Here is a 24,111-nt window from a genome sequence, read left to right on the forward strand (position 1 = left end):
AAAAAAAATTGTGGTCACAGGCCCCTGCATGTGGGGGTCATGTGACCCTTTCTACTGCTTGAATTAATTGTTCTTGCAATACTTTTTCCTTATCGAGTCAACCTCCAAAAGTTCTTTTGCTCCCTACAAGTGTTTAACAACAAAGACATTCTCAGGCACTCTTTATTTGACTGCTGGCTCTTGAACATGTCTTCTATCCCCTGTAATGAAGCTTGGCAGCAAACTGGCATTAAAAACAGGCTTGTGAGCTGGCCAATTTCTGCCTCTTACTGGCATTGGGTTCCCTGGGCAGCTTTTGTTTTTTCTCTTGATTTTTGTAATCTAAATTTGCCATCTCTGAGAAGAGGATGAACATTAATGGAGAGGTATTATAAAGGACAACATGTTTTTTTAATGTTAATTCTCAACATTTGTCTGAGTATTTGTTTCAGTTTGAGAGGACTTCTTATCACACAGTTATATGTTGAATAGATACTGGACTGGTTTAGAAAAACATGCCCAGGGGCTGCTGCACAAAATTTAGCTCTGTTCACTATTCACAGCACAAAGTTAAAAATCCCCCACTGCTAAAGTATCTGGAAAATGTATCAACTTTGTGACACACACCTCACCCACCACCCCCTTCAGATTTTAAAATGAATGAGAGCATGAAGAGAGCATGTCCGTAGCTGTTTCTGGGAGCCCTGAGTTGATAGTTTGCCTTCTAGCACCTTAGTCATGAATACAGGAAAGATGAAACATGCTAAAAGAAGACCATAAATAGCTGTGAGTAAGACAGTCAATAATAACAGTAAATCTAGCAAATTTATCACTATTACCTGTTAGTGCATTGTCTTAGACCTCTACAGAATAATTTGCTGTTTCTAAAAATGCAAAAATTGATCAACAAATTATCAGGTTAAAAAGACTAGATGTTGGCTTACCTGTAAATGCACAGAAAACAAACAGTAATGCAGGCAAGAAACCAGTAAGCATAATCTCAACTTCATATCAGGAATTGCTCCTGGCTTAATATAGAAAGTTGTGCTGAAAGTGGCTATTTATGATAATAAGTCACTCATAAATAGTTGATTACATTACCAACTCCCTGAATCATTTTTTTTATTGTAACATGAATGATAATCATCAGCAGCAACCAAAGATACTTGATCACTTCTCTGAGGTTCACATCACTAGCTCTTTCCTCTTGTTAATTCCTTGAATCTTTTTTTTTTTCTTTCCCAATCTCCTATTTGTGCTGTATATGCATGACTGTATGCTGGGTATGCTCTGACTGACAAAGCCTGTATCTTGCTGTTTCACAGGACTGAGGTTGCTCAGCTGATACAGTGAGATTTTTCTGTGACACAGGCTACCTACCTCCTCTTGTGCAGTGTTTCCATACACAGATCATTGGCTTTTCTCTTATGCAGTACCGATTCAGAGGTCTCCTTCTGGAAGACAAATAATTCATAATTTTCTTCCTTCTCTTGGAATGAGCAATCCTCCTATGACACCAAATATCCCCATGCACATTCTTATTGTGACTCCATATGAAATGAGGTGTTTGAACCCTTGCACAATCTTTGATGCTATCTAATCTTTGCAGCATTTTACTCTTCATGGAAATGCTTAATACATCTTCATAGATGTATGTTCTGTTTATTGTTTTCTTCCTAATATAATTCTCCCATATGCTAGCTCTTCTATCAGTCTATCTTCATTATGTGCACAATATGAAGTCCCTGTGGAGCGTTCTTCACATAACCTCTCTTCTAGTCCACTGCAATGATGTGTGCATGACACTCAGGAATGAGCATATGACTTTTTGATGTAGACATGTCTTCATACAATCCATATTTGTCTCTTTCACTCTATTCTTTATAAATAGTCATGGTAATTTATATGCATCCGACAGCCTATAAAAACATGAGTTCCAAAATGCTAGTTGAAGGGCTGATGCCACAAGTTTATGCTAAAGGAAGCTAAGAGAGCACCAATGCTAGATGTTCTAGTGTTTCCCTTCACTCTCATTTCTTTCTCTTGAAATATATCTGCTGAAGCTTTTATTTATTTCCCTAGTTTGAAAACTCTTTTTCAGAAAGGTGTTGAAACAAATGGACAAACCAAATGAGTCAGCCAGTTTCATTAAAAACCAGACCTAAGAATAGTCTTCAGGTGAGAAGACAGGTATTCCTAGTTGATGGAAAAGGAGCAGTCCAGCTGAGTAGTGTGGAGCTGTTTCAGCCCAATTTCTGATAATGCTGAGATCTTTACTCCCTGGTTTAAAACAAACAGCACTATAAAATATGAGCACCCTATTTAGGACAAGTTATCGATTTCCTATTTAGTTTTGGTATAAACCCAGCCAGAAGCTAAGTAAGTGCATGTATATCTTCCACTCCTAGTAGCCTGATAACAAGAATGTGTTTTTTCAGCACTTCATGGCCCGCTTGATATTTTGGGTGTGCTGATTCTGTACATCACAGCAAAAATTATCAGGATTTTAACAAGTCAATTTACTAAACCTTCAACTTACTTTCTGAAGTCAAGATTGCTGGTTTTAAGCTTGAGCTCATAGGCAAAGCTTTATGGTTATTTTAAGCATTTGTTAATTTTCCATCAAATTACCCAGCATTTTTTTCAAAAAGTCATTTTTGCCATTTCAGGGGATAACTTCATAGCTAGACTATTTCTGTAATTTTTTTGAAAATCCTTTTTATGACCTTCACGTCTTCCATCTTTCTAGAGATGGAAATGCTTATATTAAACTAATTTTTTTCATGATGAATTCCTCATGATCCAATGCTTTACACACTTCGGCTAATGTACTGTTTTGTCTCACTGATTTCTTATGCTTTGACCTTTTAAGCAGTCTTTGACTTCTATCACAGTAGCAGCAGTAAATGTGCTTTCTCTCATTTCGCTTGAGAGTTTCTCCCTGTTGTTTTAATTAATGTTTATCAGTTAATAGATGACACCTAATTATTTCATCAGCTTCCACCACCACTCCTCCATTTTCTCTTCAGATAATCTTTTCAAACTTCTGGTCATTAGCTTTCACAACAGCTTCTTTCTTTTGTTCCCTATTGTTTTTTTGAAGTGACTTTATTAAGAATTACTGATCTGTTTGTCTTCAGCAATTATCTAAATTACTTGTTGTGAATATCAGTGATTACCTTCAAGCCTCCATAAAGTGGCTACCTTTTTCTTGACTTTGATACATACTGAGCCTACAGTATTGTTTGGAGGAATATCTTTCTGAAATTTTACAAGTCTCCTTGTAGTTAGTTTGGTCTGTTTATAACCTCCACCAGCCCTTGCTATTAGAACTGAAAGCTAATACCTCCTTATTCCCAAATCAACCTCACTATAATGCCAAAAAATGTATTTCTATTGATGCTTTACTCGGTCAAATAAATCACTGTTATCTTGTAATCTTGACTGTCTCAAAGTCACTTTTAAATGTATGCTTTATTCTATTTATATCTTTCTCTCTCTGGAGGTGCACAATCCAGAATCTGTGGATAATATCTTTGTATATAGTTAAATCCTCCTTATGGATGGTAGCAGTCAGGCCTGGGGATTTGACAGTCATCAAAAGATGGTCATCTTTTCTGAAGATGTAAATCCCTAAAGCACATGTGAGTGGCACAACTTTTATAGACCCAGTTGGTTAGGCCTAATATTTTCAGCCGGAAATTGGAGTTAACCTTCTCTGAGCTGGCCTGTAGTCACAACCATGTGTTTTGTTATATTTTGAATCATAGAATCATTAAGATCATCTAACCCAGTTGTTCACCATTAACGGGATAGCTGTCTATCCGTTAATGGGATAATTGCATCTGGTAAGGAAAACTTGTATTCCCACAAAGCAATCTAGGAATGTTTCTCAGAATGTATGGGTTGTCCTGGTGGCCCGATACTTTAATACTCTCTCTAAGGAACTAATGCACGTTTAAGCAGCCTTGCATCATGAAACTGATCCTCCCTTTTAAAAATAAAGAGAATCTTAAAAACAAAAGTCTCTCTTCCCTGCCCGCACACACACCACATCCTCCTCCTTCCATCCAAGAACTGCATTTAAAAGCAGAAATTTCTGTATCAGATTTGATTCTAAGTAGAGCACAACACAGGTTCAATAGTTCACCAAAATTAGGGCATCTTTGATTCATGGATTCACTGAGTTTTGTATTGTTGTATTGGATGCAAGCAAACACTTGTATGATTTTGTGTATCTGGCTAACTGAACTTTCTCAGCTTATCTACTCTTCACATTCTTATTCACCCTTTCCTTCTACAGTTTCTGTATGGATCTTTAGGTGACTGCAGACGGGGAATTGGTGAAGAAAGTGTTTTGTTGCCTACTTTATTAGTGCTGTAATACCAATTAGAAAAGAGGACTTCAGCAGAACCTGGGTTTCTTCAGTTTGGGATGTGTGTATTTATTGTAATGAGAACCAAGCTTTAAACCACATCTTCGTTATCTTTTTTTCAGCAGGAAGAAATATCACCTTACTCCCTGCTCACTGTAAGAATAATAAAGATGAGAAATGCTCATCAGGCAGACTTCTGTAAGTACCAGATTCTTTATACTGATATTATACAGATGTAAAATTAATGAATCTCTGTTGGTGCTAGCCGCTACACAAATGCAAACCACAGAGGTCATACTATCTAAGAATTCACAATCAAAGTCAAATTCTGCCACAGATTATCTATTTCCACTTTCAGAGTTGTTTTTTTTTTTTTTATGTTGCTGTGTTGTCTTTTTTGTTGTTTTTAATTTAGCAACAGGTCAATAATGACAGGTTGCGTATCGATTAAAACTTGAAGACTGGCATGTCAACAAAGCATAAAATTCTACATTGCTTTTCTGACATGTTGGCTATTTCAGAGAGATGAAGACATTTTAACGCTAGTTTTAACACCCAGGTGTTTACATCATATGTCTATAACAAATGAGTAGAATACTGGTCTGAAATACTTAAACATCTTTCACTCTCAACTCTGGTGGGATTTCTCAGAGCACGTCTCGGAAGTCCAGTGAAGCTGCATTGTGTATATGTCCCAGGCATCATGACATCAGCCATGATGTTACGAATATTTTTGACTTCGGCCCTACACTGAAAGATGTATAACAGAAATCTGTTGGGGACTGAAGTCCAATGTACTTTATAACTTACAAGCAAAGTATTCTGAAAACGTGTGGTATTTGCCCAGCCCTTACTGGGTGCTCTACTTCCACAGAGTTTTTTCTCTCTGCAGAGTTTTCTCCTGCAATTTCTATGCCAACCTCATGAACTTGGCAGGTCACTAACAACCACAGCTTTGCATATTCCCTTACCATACTGTTCTTCCTCCTCTTGCTGTGCATTCTTTGCTTTTTGGAGATGGGTCTGAAGAGTTCACTAACATCACAGCCTTTCCACTGCTCAGCATCTTGTATAACATGTTACCTCACTGTGTCTTCCTACATTTTAACTTTTTTAGTACAGTCTGAATATCCATCAAAGTAAAAAGTAATTTATAATTACCATTTGCACACAGCAAGGTCAATTATTTACACTGCTTCAGAATGTGATGGCTTTGGTAACTGCACCAAAGCTATCACAGGAACTGGCCGTACACTGCATGTAAAGGACTCTCAGATTGCCTTGATATATTCCTTGAAGTTAGAAACTCTGACGATATCTGTGATAGTCACAACTTTTCCAAGTAAATAAGATCAGGTGTCTATGCTGCCAGTAAACCAGGCAGCTCTGCTCCAGGTTACTATGGCCTGGAAACCCTAGCAGCTTTTGCTTCAGAAGACTCCTTGATCCTGTCCTCTAGTGATGAGTCTGGTCCAAAGATAAAATCCATCTCTAAAGATCCTCCTCCTCATGAGGCAGTAGGTCATCAGACAAGACTTCAAGGAAGGCTAAGTACATGGCAGGATGACTTTTTTTCTCCAAGTGCTACTTGACTTCCTCTAGTTAATTCAAGGATAGCAGCATGTTCACACCAAATATTACCACTTGTTTTTAACTTCATCTTTGAAGGAACAATGTTGTACAAAGATTTGTCACCATGTTTTTGTATTTCGTTCACTTTGGAGTTTCAAGAATTTCAAGAACATGGACGTTACTGTTGTCGATTTTCCATCCAAATAGAAAGAAGTGTTTGATTTGTATGGTATGTAATTCTGGGTTGCAGAGAATAGAATATCATAGGATAGCAAGGAAAGTGCAATTAATGTCTGTACTTTTTCAAAGTTATAAAAACACTGCACGTTTGCAAGACCTTACCTTTATTCCTTTGAAGTGATAATTTATTTTCTTTTACAATCACCCTTGTAATGGCAAGGGAATGACAAGATAAGAACCATGATTCACCAGATTATGCAAAGAGAGTGTATAAAGTAAGATTATGCTGTGTTCTCAGAAACTAGTTTTACTATACTGACCTTGTCCTCCATCCTGAGGACCGTAGGATTTCAGAGAAAAATCTTGCATGATGAGATGAAGACATTTAGGAAATTCCCATTATCACCTAAAGTATACCTGAAGTAGGGATCAAGATGCGTGAGCTCGGTTTTTAACTTTGCCAATAGACATCCTGAATAAGTGTAGGCAAGTCACTTGAACACTCTGTGCCTATACTTCCCTGTCCATAAAATATGGATAACAAAATGTGCTCTCACAGGCATTTTGTCCACCTTGTAAGTCTTAGAAACAGTGAGAAATATCTCTGGATCCTTTTGTAAATTACCTTTTTTTTTTAAATAAAAATATTTAGAGACCAGTATGTGACAAAAAGGAACTTCCTAAATTTTCTGTCAATAATTCGTCAGCTACTGCACAGCTCTGAGTGTGTTTCTTATGTAAAATGGAGCACTGTAAGCCAGCATGCAGTTGAACAAGGAAGGCAAAACAATATTAAATAGCTCCCTGTTGATTGAGCAGCAACCTGCCTGTGCTCGCAAAGGATTTGAAGTCTCCCAAGGGAAACTGTATGTGACCATGTAATTTAAATTCTTTGGTATAATGCAGATAGATACCTTATAATTTTTGAGATCTTGACTTGGAAGTCATATTGATGTCCTTTTGATTTAATGTTTTGTTTTTATAATTTAAAAGTATTTTGAAGCATCAGAAAACTAAGCTGCATAAGCTATTGTATACTGATGAGAATTACAAAATGAGGCTGTTTACCTAAGCCTCATCTCAATGATATGATCTTTTCCCCTGGAAAACTGAATAAGTAACTGGTACAGAAACTCTCATGCTGTGAGATATCAGTGGAAGGCTGAAAATTTTTATCATGATGTATTTCAGATTTCCCTAGATTGTCATCTTTCAATTACCAAATCCAGGAAAAAATTACCTTTCCAACAAAGCAGCTTCTGTGATGCTTTTTCTGCCAGTCTTTCTAACTACACACAGTTACCAGCTTGCTCAATTTTCTGTTCACCTCTGCTTAGCTAAAACATGCTCTTTCCTTGATTTTTCTCTGTTCACAAGTGTAGTCATGCCAGGCTCTTAAGTCATCAGAGTTTTTATTTATTTATTTATTTATTTTGAGTTGCCAAATCTTTGCTTCAGGGAACACCAATTTCTATGTACTTCCACTGATGTTCTTTGCTATTGCAAGCACCCAACTTCATCCTATGTGTTTATCAAACGTGCATCTTGAAATCTGAGGGCTGTGTGTTACATAAGCCTGGGAGGGAGTCTTAGCTTATCCTGAGATCTGTTGCTACACCTTTGCCTTTAGACAGCACATGCTGGTGTATCTGGGCAATGATTTCACCTGTTTACGCACAAAGACAAATCTAAAGGAAAAAGAAAGCAGCCCACTCCTTCTCAATGGATCGATTATCTCTTTTCATATATGTGCTGTTGCTTCACCACTTTTGTGGGCTCCTTTATACTTAGTTAATGCTCAGCTGTGACGTTAGCTTCTTAATTCATGCAACTGGTTTCTGGCTTGTTTTCTGCAGACGTGAGGTAATTAGTTTTCACTGTATTCCTAGTTGACTTTTATGTCAATTCATAATAATGGGTTAAATTGAAACACAAATTCCTGGGACTCCTTGAGAGGTGCTAAGTTAAGATCACTTCTACTTATCCTGCTGACCTGTCAACACCAGGCTCTAATGTTCGTATGCAGTTATGCTAGGTTAGTGGTGGGCAGTTCAGGAAACAATATAGATTAAGTTTGTCAGACCTTACAGTCTGGTGCCTGCTTTGCAATGGGATTCCCCTCCTTAGCCCAAGGATTGCAGACAGTCTTGGGCAAAAGAATGAAGGGGGGACGTTCACTTGTTCTTCCTCAGGTGAAAGTGGGCAGCACGGAAACTGAGTCCACCCAACAGGGGGAAGCAGTGAAGGAAGCCACCAAAAACATTTCACTTCAGGGAGGGAAAGGCAGATGTTTTACATGAGCCCCAGAGACCTTTACAAAAGCTCTTATTTCCCAACTCTATCAATGGCATCGCTTCTCCTAGGGAATTCCCCACAGTTAAGGGGAATATCTGGAAACAGTGCATTAGCTGCTTTCCTGATTGCTAATGTCTCATCCAATGACTGTGTTTGCCAGAAGGATAAGGAGCTAGGCAGTTGGAGAGGAGGAGTGTTGTGGCTCATGTTCTCTAACACCCTAAAGCTGCTTTCCGAAACAGATGAGTTACTGGGTGTCCATGCAGAGCTGTCCCTAAGCTCCCAGCCTGGTCTGCCTTCCCTGTCGTGAACATTTACTTGTTTTACAGTATCTGTTAAAGCACACAGCTGGATCTGACCCTCCTAATCCACTCCCGTAGACACAGTTGTTGAGGGCTCGTCTGGCACACCTGAAGCCCTAACATTAAAAGAGGGGAAGAGGCTTAAGGTGCTTTGAGTGGAAGTAGATCTCTCCCAGGTCCTTGGGCAGTGCTTGTAACACAGACCTGCAGTGACGTGGCCCTCCTCACTATGATTTAGTACAACGTGAAAGATGAAAACCCTCTTGGACTCCACTGGATTTCATGCAACCTTGAAAAAAGAGGTCTCTGTGACAGCCAGGTCTCTTAACCATGCCCAATAACTTGGGTATTGGCTGATAGAGCAGGCCAAGAGCTGATCTTTGTTGCTGGAGAACACAATCAAGCTCATTAATGCAGCATGGGTGGAGAGAGGAGGTGTCAAGTCTGGTTTAACGTAATCAACCTTATCAGTGTTAAGTGTCTGCAATTCCGCCTGAACTGCAGAGGTGAATTTGAGCTGTCCCATAATAAGAAGATACTTGGCATGATTTTCAGATTGCCAGATGATTTCTTCCCAGAGACAGCACCTTTTCTGCTGAGTATGGTCCTACTGGTTCAAGAGGCTATGGTTAGGTGGGTTCTATGACATGGCTGTCAGAGCTGAGGTAGGCCAAGGTGAAATCTTGGGTGGGTTGAAACGTGATTGTGTTTATCAGTTATCTTTTCTAACTATAGAAATCAGGTGCATGTGTAAGCAGGAACAAAGCATGATGCAGCTAAATGCCTACTTAAAAAGCTGGAAGTGATCCTGTGTCTTGCCTCATGTTTGTGCTGAAGGCCATGTTTAGTTTTCTCAGCTGTAAGAGGATACCTGTTCGCCTGAGCTGGGGGGTCAGAACAATTGTGATGCTCCTTTAACCTTCCTCTTGTTTTTGGATCTTCATTTCATTTTTTCACCTTTGGATAAAGAGAGACTTTGCATGTTTTAAAATGAGGAACTCAGAACTGTTCTTCTCTTCTGTAACTGTTTTGTGGAAGCCCTTGTATTATCCATTCTGGAACGGTACCCCTGCAGTCACAGTGCCTCCAAATCAAAGTGGTTATTTTTGCGAAGGAAAATAACCAAATGCAGGCAAATTAGGGTGAATATGCTTGGTGCAGGTGACACTTATGCCCCACAAATGTAAGTGGTGCCAGTGGTGCAGGAGGCAGAAGTGACCCAGGGTGCAAAAGCTTTCCTCTGTGATCATGGCAGGTACTGCACCCAGGAAGCAAATCCGGACTTGTCACTTGTCTTATATGCCTGTGCAGGGTGTAAGGCCAGTTCACGTGGGGACTCTGTCCATTTCTGGTAAAGTACTGATAAAGTATGGTAGATCTGTGAGCCTTTTTAACTTCCATAGGCAAGCTGCAGAGAATAATAGTACACTTACAGATGAGTGTTGCATCTGGATACTTGGAGAGACAGAGTTCAGTTCAAATCAGCTTTTAGACGGATGAAAGTTGGAAGTTACTTCTTAACGTTGTTTGCATTATACTATGTTGGTGAGGGAAAATGTCCCTGGAGACCATGTCTGCCAATTGAGAAATGTGTGTGGCTGTCTTCGTCCTTTCAGGTGAATTGCAATGAACTAGATTCAAAGGAAAACAGTCTGTGCCCATGCAATTCACTAGGAGTAATCTTTTTTTTTTTTTTTTTTTTTTTTTGCAATTGTCATTGTGGTAACAGGACAGATGTGATTTTGTAGGTTGTTTACTGTTCTTGCAAGACTGGATATTCTTAAATGCTTTGGTCTTCTATGCTCTAATTTTCTTACTTGCCATAGAAATGAATGATTTTAGCATGTGATGGTTAATTTTAAGAATGTATCATAAGACTGTACTTTCATAGTGCAGCAAACAGCTGGTTGTGGTTCTGAACATCCAGGTTCAGTTCTGAATGTTTAGCCCATTTTTAGCATGAAGACAGAGTTGAGAAATAGTCCACCAGCACACAAATTCAACTGAATCAGAAGTTGAAAATGGGGAGAGGATAAAAATGACACTCAGTAGTGACATCTGAAGAGACCATGAGTTCAGATGTCTCAATATGCCCATGGGGTGATATTATGTCATCAGGGAATGAATTTGCAACATGTGCACTGACATAAGAGTTTGGTATGTCATGAAATTGCTAATGGTGCCCAGCAGTACAAAGTTACATTAAAATAGAGCATGAAGAAAATGCAGATATAATTTCTTTTATTAGCTCATAGGTAGCAATAAATAAACTGGAAGATTTTTTTAGCTATTTTGTATGTTTTTTCAAGGATAAGGGGGAGCAAAAAATCTTGTTAATCAAGTTTTCCCGAGTAACGAGGGTATCATAGTCTTCATCAACCATCCTGCTATCCTTTTTGTTGGTCTCAAAGTTTCCATAACAGCTTAGTTTGACTTTGTGCAAATTGCCACTTCTACAGAAATACATAAGCTCAATTAATGTCACATCATGGGGATTAGTTAGTATTGTCTGTGCAATTCAAGGAAAACAAAGAAAATGACAGGAATTTGGTGGGAAAAAACAGCATATGACCACCAGTAGGGACTGTAGATAAACCATGGCACAGACTAATGTGGCACAGTTCCCTTGGTCCATGGGAAGAGAATGTGCTGTGTCCTAGTTCCTTCACCTCACCTTCAAGGTTAAATCTGTACTCAATAGTTACTAACAATTATACATAATTTGTCTGTGACCAGCTGAACATAATCACACATGGAATTAGAGTAGCTGAGGTAGGAAGGTGCCTTTGGACATCATCCAGTCAAACCCTCTGCCCTAAGTAGAGTCAGCTAGAGCAGGTTACCCAGACCTAAGTTCTATTGGTTTTGAACATCTCTAAGGATGGAGACTCCATAACCTCTCTGGGTAACCTATTCCATTGCTTGATGACCCTCACAATAAAAGAAATAAACAAACCTTTTCATTGTGTTTAATTGGGATTTCTTGTATTTCAGTTCATGCCCCTTGTCTCTCACCTTTCACTGGGCACTTCTGAGAAGAGTCTGAATCTGACTTCTTCACTCCTCTTATCCCCATCAGGTATTTTTATAAGTTAAGATCCTGCTGAGCTTTTTCTGTTCCAGGCTAAAGAGTCCCAGCTGCCTCAGCCTCTCCACATACATCAGAGGCCCCAGTTCCATGATCTTCTCTGTAGTCTTTTTCTGGGCTCACTCCAGTGTGTTCATATTTCTTAGGAAGATCAGAAATGTACTCAGAACTCTAGATGTAGACTTACCAGTGCAGAGTAGAGAGGAAGGATCACCTCCCTTCATCTGCTGAAAACACTCCTTCTAATACAGCCCAGAATGATCTTGGTGTTGTCTGCCACAAGGACGCAATACTGGCTTATATTCAACTTGATATCCACCAGGACCCCTAGCTCCTTCTCTGCAGACCTTTATTCTAGCCATTTGGCCCCTCAGCCTGCCCTGGTGCATGAGGTTGTTCCCATTCACGTCAAGGACTTGGCTTTTCCCTTGACGAACTTCATGAGGTTCCTGTTGGTCCAGTTCTCCAGCCTGTTCAGGTCCCTCTGAATGACAGCACAGCCATCTAGTGTGTCAGCCACTCCTCCCAGTTGTGTATCATCTGCATAATCCATCCTATCATCCACATTGTTAATGAAGATTTTAAACAGTATCGGCTGCAGAATCAGCCCCTGGGGTACACCTCTAGTGACTGGCCTCCAGATGGACTTTGTGCTGATGATCACAATTCTTTGAGCCTGGCAGTTCAGCCAGTTATTAATTCATCTCACTGCCTGTTTATATAGCCCACATTCCTATAGTTTGTCAAAGAATCATCAATAGCTTATTTTAAGTAAATATTTATGAAAACAACACTTACATGGAAAAATAAGTTCAGAAAGTAGCTTCATGAAAATGTTTTGTTGGAGGAAATGCTTCTGGAATTTACAGATTTACTGATGAAACAGTAACAAAAGAGATTCATAAATGTTGAGGCAGTTCATTTGTGCTTAGCTCAGACTTAGCATTGTCAGCTTTCTCAGTTTTATCATAAGTCTTATTTTATACATTGTATGGTTGAAAGCTCAAATTTAAAAAGAGATAGAGCATCTCAGTTCTCATTAAGAAGAAGAAGAGAAAGGAACTGGCCTTTGCAGTTACAGCAAAAATACTGTAATGTGTCCTTACTGTACCCTGCAATGACCAGAAACAAAAAGGAGAAAAATGCCTCAGATCAGTGTAGCATTTCTGAAGTACATTGCATCTCAACTACTTTAATGATTTCAGGGAGGCTGGACTTGTATTTTTGGAATGCTTAACAGCAGCAGTGATAAGGTGTTAATGAGATGAGTGAAGGTCTGGATGGCCTGAAGTCATGTTCAGATCTAGGCTTTTGTACAGGCTTCCTATGTGCTCTTGAGAAACTGTAGATCAGACCTGTATCATGATGAGTACATGGCTTGGCAGGCCATCAGACAGCCCAGTAAGGGGAGCTATTTCAGTGTATCAGACAGATTGGTAATTACAGCCCTCCAGCATGTTGTAAATAGAATCCTACACTGATCATTGCCAAAGTCAATATTAGTATCCTTTCACTTCAACTATGTAAAAAACTGCAATGCTGAAATATTGTCTGTGGAATTGAATTAGGTTCAAAGACAGAAAGGCAACTTACGTCCTTTGCAGGAAAATCACCTGGCATTTTCAAGAAAATCCTTTAGATTCAGTGTAAAGTGTTACCTAACTATCTCCCCACCAGAGAGACATCATCCTTTAGGGATGTCCCAGCACTCCTCTAGTGGCCTCTGGGTTACAAGTGATACCTTAAATCTACGCAAAATATCCCAAAGCAGTATATCTGATATTACGAACACAGAAACTAGGACTAACTCTTAACTTTGGACATGATGCATTTTGCCTGTAATTTTGACTGTATCACAGACTGAGAGAGAACACCTCAAACTACTTGCCTGTACTTCTCCTCCCACACATCATGTCTCTGCCAGCTTCAGAGGGTTGAGTGATTTACAGCACTTTATCAGAGGGGAGGCAATGGCCTCTCTTGAGGAACTTACTCAAGACTTGGTCTGTGTTTACAGAAGCTAAGTATTTTTCTTTCTGCCTATGGAATAGGTAGCTCTAGTGATTGCTGTGGGACCAGAATTCTCCCCTTCTCCTCTTTTCTCACCAAAGCCTTTGTTTACACCACAGAGTTGGTCAGCCTTTCCTGGAAAAGTTCCTGTCCAAGATCAAAGAATCTCTTTGGTGTTTGCTTGGCTCATGATCTATGGGATCTGATCCCTTATATTAAATGCACACTCTCTCCCTTCATCCACAAGCTCCAAAGTCTTTCTGCCTCTTCGTTTTTCTCTGGGAAAAAAGGTGGAGTAGTAACTGTTATGCAGGTCTTTCAGGCATTAGCAAACACCAGGAAAAGAACCTGGTGGCTACCTAATGACCTACTGAAGTATGTAAATGTAGGTCTCTCCCTTCTCACCCCACCTAAGGAGACAATACACTAGGTGGGAGGGATAATTAATTTTTCCATTATAAATGGTTAATAGCTATGTATGCCTGGCATTTATTATCTGAATCAGACTGAAACTCTGATTCTTTTAAGATTTCTCACAATTCTAGTGCAGATACAGAAGTGAGAATTCAGGAAGACAATTTTTTAGATCATATTCTAATTTTTTTCATGCTCTACACACAAGGATTGCATATCAAAATATTTGCATGCATTAAGTCCCTACAAATATTTACAAAGTAAAGTAGGTAAAGTTAGGAAAAGCCAGCATTAAGTTTGTTTCTGCTATGTGAGCACATAGGGTCTCCCCAGCTTCCTCAGTTGGTTCCTTTGCTGGTACCTACTTCTGTTGCTGTTTCACCATTTCAGCTGACATTAATTTCTTTGCATTCTGCTAGTGCCAGGCTGGCCTACTCAGTGCTGGTACCCTCAAACATCTCGCTGGATGAGCAATGGTCTGCTCTTGCCATTCAGACAACTCATATCCAGTTCCTCTCAAAGTCTGGGGCTCTGCTCCATCAGTCACACCACTGAGTCAGAGATGGGCTATGCAGGGTGTGGAGATTTTTGCTTTTGAGATCTAGCAAACACTTGAAAGTATTCACATTTTTTCAAAGGTTGATAGTGTGGCCAAATGCAGACAGCTTTCTAGGTGGCAAATTTCTTTTCCTGCCAAACTTCCAGAGAGCCAAAACAATGTTGATAAGGGGCAATATAAGATTTCTGGCTATTTATATTATTGTATCCACTGTCTAGAATTGTTTGTTGTTGTTGTTGGTTTTTGTTTTTTAAATGTGAGACTGTTCATAGTTAGTCAAATATTCTGCTTATTAAAATAATGCGATGAACAACAAATTGTTTTTATCTAGCTGTGTGATTCCTATCTTACTCAATTGGCTTATGTATATTAGGAAGTACTGGACGTCTCTTATCCATGTTTGAACTACAGAACATTTCTATGCCTCCATCTCGTGTGTCATGCTTCCACTGCCAGGTATTTTGTGTCTGTGTTTCCTCAGTAAGCCAATCTGATTGCTACGTGAGCCTCTGGTTGCCAACCGCTTCAGATGACAAATTCCAAACCAAAACCATCAGGAACTGCAGAAATCCTGTGTGGAATGAAACGTTCTACTTCCGGATACAAAGAAAAGTCAAGGTATCATAAACTCTCTTTGTCTCATCTGCCTGTAGTAGCAAGCTGGAGTGAAACATCTTTTGCTTTTGCTGGAATCTACTTCCCTCCTAACAGATACTTATTATTTTTATATCAGTACTGTCAGCCAGACCTCCTTGCAAAAGCTGATGGGACTAATGACAGAGTCCTCTTTCAGTGAGAGGATGCGAAATAGAGATATTAAAGCCAGGAAGCTAACTGGTAATTACACTACTCCCAAATAGCTATGAGCAAAGCTGGCTAAAAGTGGAAGAGCACAGAAAGGTGGCCTTGAAAGGTATTAGTATGAAGTGACGACTACTGCTCCTGTTGGTATGGGGCAAAGTAGGGTTTCAGGCTGTTCGTATTACTTCCTAAAAGATTACAGTTTTGGTGAGAGTTACTTCCAACCAGAAATGATGACCCAAAAGAAATCTCATTTCAGCTTTAATTGATGAGACTAGAAGCTGCTATTTATAAAGGAGATTGCGGTCTTTATCTTATTATTCCTTGTGACAGTTGGTCATCTTTTCTACTTCCTCACTCTAAAGCAGATGCTGAACCTGGAATAGCTGCAGAATGTCATACTTCTGGAGGATGTTCTAAGGAATTGTAGCTTTTTTTTTTTTTTTTCCCCCCCAGAATATCCTGGAAATCACTGTTTCTGATGACGACATCATTCATGATGATGACCAAGCAATTATTCTTTTTGATGTAGCTAAAATCTCCCTTGGGAAAACTGTATTTATGGCATTCCCACTAAATCCAGAGGTAAGAACTAAGTCAGAAGTTAACCAGAGGGGAAAGAACGTGACATCTAGACATACTAGAAATGTGCTGTCTTTTCTGTCTCTTAAAACCAGGAACAGATTCCAAGTAGAATAACAAAATTACTTAAAATCTGGGAAATTGTACACTGGCATATATTCTGGCCAAATGCCCCAAATCAGATGCAGTTTTAGGGAAGCTTTGCACTTTGACTAAACTGACAAAAAACAACAGAGTTTATCTAATCATCACAAAGATTATAAAAAGAAAAACAATCCAAGGACAGCAAAACCAGGCCTGTTTCCACAATATTTTTCTAAACACTAACTAAGTCTTAGCATGTCGTGCTCAGTGTGTGGTAGCTGGCAGACAAAGTGTGAAAAATGAAGGTTTAGCAGGGAGACTTGTAAACATCCTTTGTTCTGCTAGTGCAGCTGAGATCTTTTCCTTGGGGAAGAAAAAGCTGCCTCTGTTCTCTAATGCTGACAATAGCAAGCAAGAAACAGAATGTTGTTACTTATTAAAGAATAAAGGAAACTGTGCTTGCAAAACTGAAGGCCGCGTTGCAAACCTCTGCACATACTAACTGAGACTGTTTCTTTCTTTTTTTTCTTTCATTTTCAGAGGAGGGAGGAGCTAGAAGTTGAGTTTCTGTTGGAAAGCATGTGAGTAAAACCCCATTATTATGGGAGCAGCAGCTCAGAGAGGGGTGCATCAATGCAGATAATGTTCTGTATACCCAGTATCATCTCAAAAGACAGAGCTTTCCTTTTTCCAGACTCATTGTGTGTATCAGCAAGATGCTGTAAGAAAGGAAAACGCCATGGTGTAGAGAATGATTTCATGATATTTAATTCCATAACTTTCTTTTGAAAGTGGTATTTACATAGTTCAAAGTTGGCTTTCGGTCAACTAAGTCTATAGATTTACTGGAGTCTACAGATTCTCTGGGCAGCTTATGAATGAGGATATTATTGCTACCTAATCTGGGACACGTGTTAGTAAGGCCGTTACAGGCACTTTCCAAGTGCTTTATTGCAATTGAATTATTTCTTGTAGGTTAGCTATGTGGCCTGTAGAGAAAATGTGAGAGTACTTCTAAAAACGATAGAAAGAAGCAAGTAAAAATAAAGTGTTCAAGAGCGAAAAATACACGTATGTCCTGTTTAAAACAATATCCTGATTTATCATTTATAATATACATACTATTTGTTTTTGTTTTCTAGCCGAGATCCTCCTGAAACCATCACCACAAATGGGGCAATAGTGGTAAAACATAAAATATTGCTTGTTTTGTTCTCTTGCCATTCCTTACCTTAGCTGACTATGATGGTAGTGCAAGAAACATTGTAAGTTGTCATTCTTCAGTGACACTCCTTCCCTTAGGAGATTTATTTTCCCTTAGAGGAGTCTTCAGATTACTATCATTTCCTCTTGTTTTTTGTTTTTTTTTGCACCCACAGAAAATTACAGTGTGCTGAGCGTAGCAACATTTTCCCATGTAACAGTGAAGTTAAATCTCTCTTTCACTGTGTCTGGAATAAGCCTCCAGCAGGTTCAGTGCATGCATTCAACAAATGACCCCTCCAACACTTGCCAGCCCTGGTAGTGAGATGGCTGGATGAGTAATCTGTTTCTCTGTCCTGGTCATGTTTGTTGCAGTGTCGTGAACTAGCCTGCTTGGAAGTTGAGTTGGAGAGCAGGATAAAAAAGAAGCATTTTTCAGGTAAGCTTGCTAATTCATTAACTGAATATTAGTGATTTTACCCTCTCTAACGGTGCCTAGTAATTGCATCATCTAAATGCTAAAGCTTTAACTGACCACATCTAAAGCGATCTGCAAAATCTTTGCAATAGGGAACGCTGCCAGTGCTGCAGTAGATGTAGGTTCATGGTTCTGACTGCACAGGGAGCCTTGTGCCAGACACCAGATGCCTGTACAGAGGGCATCTAGGCCCCAAGCTGAGATCCTGAAAATCTGTGCTGTAGTACTGCTAATCCCTGAAGAAGCTTATTTCCTTGGTCACGATAGTCCATGACCTTAACTTTCCTCAGAACCTCTGACAGTTCAACTTCTGCACGTGCACAGAAACACCTCATTTTTTGCAGGGGTTAGCCGCTCAGCAGCTGGCTCACGCCTGACCCTGGTCAAGATCCAGAATCTAGAAGTTCCTCTACCCACCTCCCCTGAGGGTCTGGATCTGGTAGGCAATCTCAGAGCATGCATAACATACTCCGACAGGATTAGCTGATCTCTTCAGATAAATATGGCCATCTACTGCAGAACGTGATCTTATTTTAGGGGACTGAGATCTTCTGTTGCTCCTTACTTGACCTGGGATGAGGATGGTTTACAGAGGAAGGTACCTCGCTGTGTTTACTGTGTCGTGATGCAGCTGCAATAGAAGTGCAACAGTATAACTCGCTGCCATTCACATCACATTCATGTCCAGCTTTTTGTTTGGCCCCTTATGAAGATAAAACCACCTGTAGTGTTTGGGTCTTGGATAGCTTTCAGATGTCAGCTTTCTAAGTATGTAGGAAGAGTAGAGTGGGATTGTTCAAATCTACATTTTTCTTCCTTTTTCCCTTTCTCTCTTTTTTTTTTTTTTTTTTTTTTGCAATTAAAGGTAACTTTTGTGTGTGTTTTATCTCATTGTTTTAGAGAATGAGCTAATGTTTACAGTGAGAGGATCGTTTGAAGAAACCCAGAGAGTTTCACTGGGTTGTGGCTCCTGCTCCCCTATCCCAGATCCCACTTTCTTCCACTATGCCAAATACAAGCAGCCCTCACTGGATGTCACACTCACAAAGAAGAGGAGGCTTCCCAGCTGTGTACGTTACCTCTGAATGTGGTAGTCAACACAGACAGTGCTGTAAACTGAACTTTATGTGTAGGTAGGCAGCAAGAGAAGAATATTTCTGTCTTAACCGAAAGGATCTTCGTGCTCCTTTTCAGTGTGCTTGTGTGTCATGTGGAGCAAGGAGGAGCAGAAGAAGCATCCCCCTGACTCTTCCTCTGAAGTCTCTCCCCTCCGAGCGGGAAGTAGTCGGTGAGGTATGTCTGCTGGCCCTTGGGGCTCCTTCAAAAACTTCCAAAAATTGTTGCTAGTTCCATAGGTAAAGAAACTGAAGACCACCTCTCTGATACAGAATCAGTTGTTTTCTAACCACCCTTGTGTATAGTGTGATGCACAATTAAGTAAATTGTTTGGAGCAAAATGAAATATGAAATCCAGGAGATAAGGAGGAAGAAAAATGCCTGAGCTCCTGTTCACCCTCCTTGTATGGTTCATGTTCTTACCCAGGCTGAGGTCACTGGGTGCCACTGGGACCGGGGTGTGAGGCTTAGCCCCCCAGGAGGCAGACCAAACAGCCTGTTCAGCCATGCTTTGGGGATGCGCAGCCTCTCGGGCTTCTCCTGGTATCTCACATTGTTTTGTGAAACACTGCAGTTTCTAGACCAATGTTTAATGGTGGAGCCTTTCAGGGAGGTGTACTGCTGCAGCTCTTCTCTTATTTGTGTAGTTAAGCTTACTAAGTTCAGAGCTTTGTAGATATAACAATGACCTAAAATAACTGTGTCTCATTCTGATCAGGGAAATCAGCCTGTTTTAAACAAAATACCAATATTCATTATTTTACCTTTCTCATTTTCAGCACAGAAAATTTGATTTCCACTTTAAGCTGAAAAAATGGTAAGATATCTTATTTGTCTTTATAGATTAGTAGAATCATTTAGGTCAGAAAAGACCTGTGAGATCATCAAGTCCAATCATCACATAATACTACCAAGTCCACAACTAAGCCATGTCCCTTTGCATTTGGAAAGTTGTCAGTCAAATTGCAATCCTTTTGTTACTGCCACATGTGCCTTGAATGCTGGCTTGTTTTCATTTCAGACTATGTAATGAAACAGACCTAGTACACAATACAGAGATTTTCAGGCCCTGTAATTTCATGTAATGGGACTATACAAACGAAGGAAAGGTTTTATCAAGAACACAAATCTTCTGTTGATATCTTACTGTAATCCAAGTTATTCACTAAGGCCCACTGTAGGCACTCACTGAAACCTCTAGAAATTATTTCCAAATGCTGATTTGCAAGAAAAGCATCATTTCAAAACTAATAGAAAGAAATCGCTTCTGTTCCCCAAGCAGAGACCGGGGAACTAGAAGACCAAAGCCAGAGTACCTGGTTGACCCTAGGTTATGAAAAAAATTGACACAATAAATGTAACTATGTATATTTTAAGCATCTATTCAAAGAGATAAATGCAAATTAACTCAATCAAATGATTGCTTATTTTTAAACAAAGAAAATGCATTATGTATGTTTAAAGCCTTAGTAAACTTCAGAGGATGAATGTGTTATGTTTTCTAGAAGCTTCTTTTCTCTTGCAAATTCAGGTGCATCTTCTATCATGCTGTTTTCAGCGTATATTCTATGAGACAGACATACCATTTACAGTTGTCATTTAAAGGTCTCTCCCTTACCCCACCTATGAAAGATTTTCATAGCAGCTTCCAAACTCTTACTGCACTACTTATAAATACTCATAAGTGACTTTAAACACCCCCACGAAAAATGAACTTGAAAGTCCTTGCTTCACAGGCATCAGTGGACGTTTGCACAACTTTGAAAACGCGTTTGAAAGCCACCTTTAAAATACTGCCCTCTTCAGGCTTTTGGCTTCATGTCTGCAATGGAGCAATTTTATTAGTTGGCAGCTGTATCTAATTTCAGGCATCTTCAGTAAGGAGGGGTGGGGAAGCCTCCTCAATCCAAAGGAAGATTTACTGTCATTCTCTAGGAAAGAACTCAAACATTTCATCCTTTCCTATTCTGCATTGTGTAGATGTGATGGTGAAGCATATGTCGTTCTGAAGTAGAAACAATTCAATTACTGAATTAGACTATAAGCACGATATGTGGTACCTGATGCTGTGTTCCAGCCAGGAAGACTTAGACATACGCCTGGGCTTTGACCTGTGTGCACAGGAACAGGATTTCATTTGCAAAAGGAAGAAGGTTGTTGCAGCAGCTCTGAAGGACATTCTTCAGTTGGAGGAGGACTTGCAGGATGATGAGGTAGATGACTTCTCCACAGCTGGGTGTCAAAATGTAACATTTGTGTTCGATTTTCACTATTTCCAGGAGATCGGGAAGTTTCTTATGCAAGCTATAGCTGGCTTTGTTATTCTAGAGAAGAAATGAGTACTCGTTGGCAATATCAATAAAAAAAAAATAACAAAAACAAAAAAACATGTAGCCTTGTTCCTACAGGATCCATCTCTGTATTGAATAGCAGTCCACAGAATGATGCAGAGGTGGGCTAGGTGCTTTCAGGACTGAAGCCAAACCCTTTAGGATTCACAATCATCTCTGCCAGTCCTAACCCATTGATTCAGCAGTTCTCCTCACAATTCAAACTGGGTTTTGTATTGTTATGCATTTTGTGCTGGCATCTGGCATCTAGGTTCCTGTTGTGTGAGCAGAGCATGCTGCTTGTCTAACTTTAACATCTGCTGCAGCTAGAGCATACACTTGATAAATGGGAGTGATAGAAGAGTGCCTAAGGCAGGGAAAAATCAGGCTTCTCTTTCTCTTTTTTAATGATAGCACCAAGACTGCATTGCAAAGCCTGAACTCGCATGCAGAGATGGCAAGTTTTCCTTGTTTTGCCCCAAACTGAGCTCAGCAATTTTTTTCACAGCTGGACCTTTCACACACAAGACATTGCTTTTAAATGCCAGCACCAAGCTGACATTTCCTTCCCCTCAGATGCAGAGGCACACATACTTCCCTGCAGAACCCAGAGTCTCCTGATTTGTGAACTCACTCCAGTGCATGGTGTCTGTCTTTACTGTTAATTGAGCTAATTCATATTTGAAGGTTAAACTTAAGACTACCAGACCTTGAATTTCTGTATCATCACAGGAAAAACAGTATTTACAATTCAATTGTATACCTAGTATTTTGTGTGCATACATGGTAGGAAGGGTGAATATGGCTCCTCTTTCCTGTGCTATTGGTTTTACAACAGAGCACTGAAATTTTGATGTCTGAGGTCATGGTTTTCATGTCCTGTTGCACAAGACAATCACGGAGTGGTTTAGGGTGGTGGGGACCTCTGGAGGCCATCTGGTCCAACCCCTCTACTCAAGCAGGGACACCCAGAGCAGATTGCCCAGCAGCACATGCAGGCATCTTTTGAAGGTCTCCAATGATGGAGACTCCACAATCTCTCTGGGCATCTATGCTCCACCTATGCCCCATTATAAATTCAAGCCTTGCTTGTCCCTGCCGACCAATGGCATGCAGCATCCTTATTACTTTATCAGTGTTGTAATACTCTCTTTTCTAAGCACTGGCATATATCTCCTTTCCCCCACCACCTCATTAAATGCATGTGTTTTGGGATTGAACAGGTACCTTTGGTGGCAATCATGACAACGGGTGGTGGAACCAGAGCTCTGACAGCCATGTACGCTCACCTTCAGAGTGTGCAGGAACTGAATGTCTTGGACTGTGTCTCATACATCACTGGTTTATCTGGCACAACATGGTAAGGCCAACATTTGCAAAGTTTTCATACGAGTTTTCTATACATGTTGTCGAGAAGTGATCTAAAGAGTCAGAGTGGTGAGGCGTTAGTTGGAGCCTTGTTAAATATCTAGTGGTTTTCTGCAAAATCAGAAGCCGTCATAATATTTTTGGCCAGTATCAAGAAAGGGCTTTCATTTTACTGCTGTGATTTTTTTTCCTCATTTCCTTCATTGGGTATTTGCTAGCATCTGGAATTAAAGCAGTCCTGATTAAAGATGTGGATGGTACCACACACACGTGTGCTTTGTGATGTAAATCAAGTCATTTTACAAAACCCTTCACAACTTTCCAAAGCTCAGCTTCAGAATTCACACTTTTCCTTCTGTTTCTTTATTTACTTTTTTTAGGACCATGGCAAACTTGTATGAGGATCCTGACTGGTCCCAAAAGGACCTTAAGGAAACACTCAATGATGTCCGAAGACATGTGCTTAAAAATAAGTTCTTTACTTGTTTTGCCCCGGATCGTCTGAAATACTACTTGAAAGAGTTGTGCCAGCGGAAAGAGGAAGGACATCAGATAAGTTTCACAGACCTATGGGGACTCATCATTGAAACCATGTTTCATGAAAAGGTACAAGAGAAGTGCTTTTCTCTTCAGATTTGCATACTTAGAAAATACATCAGTGAGGGCAGACTGTAAATCACGGTGTGTCTGAGGTTGGAATGGACCTCTTGAGGTCATCTGTTCCAACGCCTCTGCTTGAGCAGGGTCAGCTATAGAGAAAGTTGCTAAGGACTTTGTCCAGTCAAATTTTGAATGTCTGTGTAGGTGGAGGCTCCAAAACACCTTTGGGCAATGCATGCCAGTGTCTGACCACCCTTACAGAAAAGGAAGGGGAAGTTGATTGGTTGGTTGGTTTTCAGATAAATGAAAAATTATGTGCCTTGACAGCATCATTCTTTGTGTTTGCTGACTGTATTACATAACCTTAACATCACACCTGGAACATATAGGGTGACAATAAAGATAAATAATGGAAAATGAACAACTTTAAAGTGAATTCACATGTAAATATTTAAATGAAAATCCTGCTGTCCTTGTTAAAAAGCACTATACGGTGTGACAAGGCAAAGAAAAATTGCAAATGAAAATTAAATAAAGTATCTGAGTCATAAGTGGTATTGCTTCACCTTGTAACCATTTCCACCAAGAGGCAAAATACTGATTTATTTAGTATTCATGAATATTTCCTTCCTGTTTATAATTCGAAAACTACTCCCACCATATTATGAATAACCCCACCATATCCAAATTTCAACCACACAGCACAGTGGGACAGACCTTGTAAGGGTGTGGGTTCAGCAAGGACAGTTAGCGTCCCTGCAGTGCCACAGCCCT

The 24,111-nt window shown here is 39.8% G+C and overlaps 1 pseudogene across 1 annotated transcript in view; it reads left to right on the forward strand.

Annotated features, from left to right (window-relative positions):
• LOC311210116 (cytosolic phospholipase A2 epsilon-like) overlaps window positions 1–24,111 on the forward strand; it is a 42,099-nt pseudogene that overhangs the window by 8,842 nt on the left and 9,146 nt on the right. The window contains exons 5-16 of the transcript in view: window positions 4,478–4,553; window positions 15,257–15,393; window positions 16,033–16,161; window positions 16,783–16,823; window positions 17,385–17,427; window positions 17,821–17,884; window positions 18,824–18,993; window positions 19,118–19,216; window positions 19,819–19,856; window positions 21,117–21,252; window positions 22,593–22,729; window positions 23,118–23,343. The product of the transcript in view is annotated as a cytosolic phospholipase A2 epsilon-like (transcript). The remainder of the gene's footprint in view (window positions 1–4,477; window positions 4,554–15,256; window positions 15,394–16,032; window positions 16,162–16,782; window positions 16,824–17,384; window positions 17,428–17,820; window positions 17,885–18,823; window positions 18,994–19,117; window positions 19,217–19,818; window positions 19,857–21,116; window positions 21,253–22,592; window positions 22,730–23,117; window positions 23,344–24,111) is intronic.

The sequence above is a fragment of the Netta rufina genome, assembly GCF_964035555.1.
Source record: "Netta rufina genome assembly, chromosome: 5".
Taxonomy (NCBI): Eukaryota; Metazoa; Chordata; class Aves; order Anseriformes; family Anatidae; genus Netta; species Netta rufina.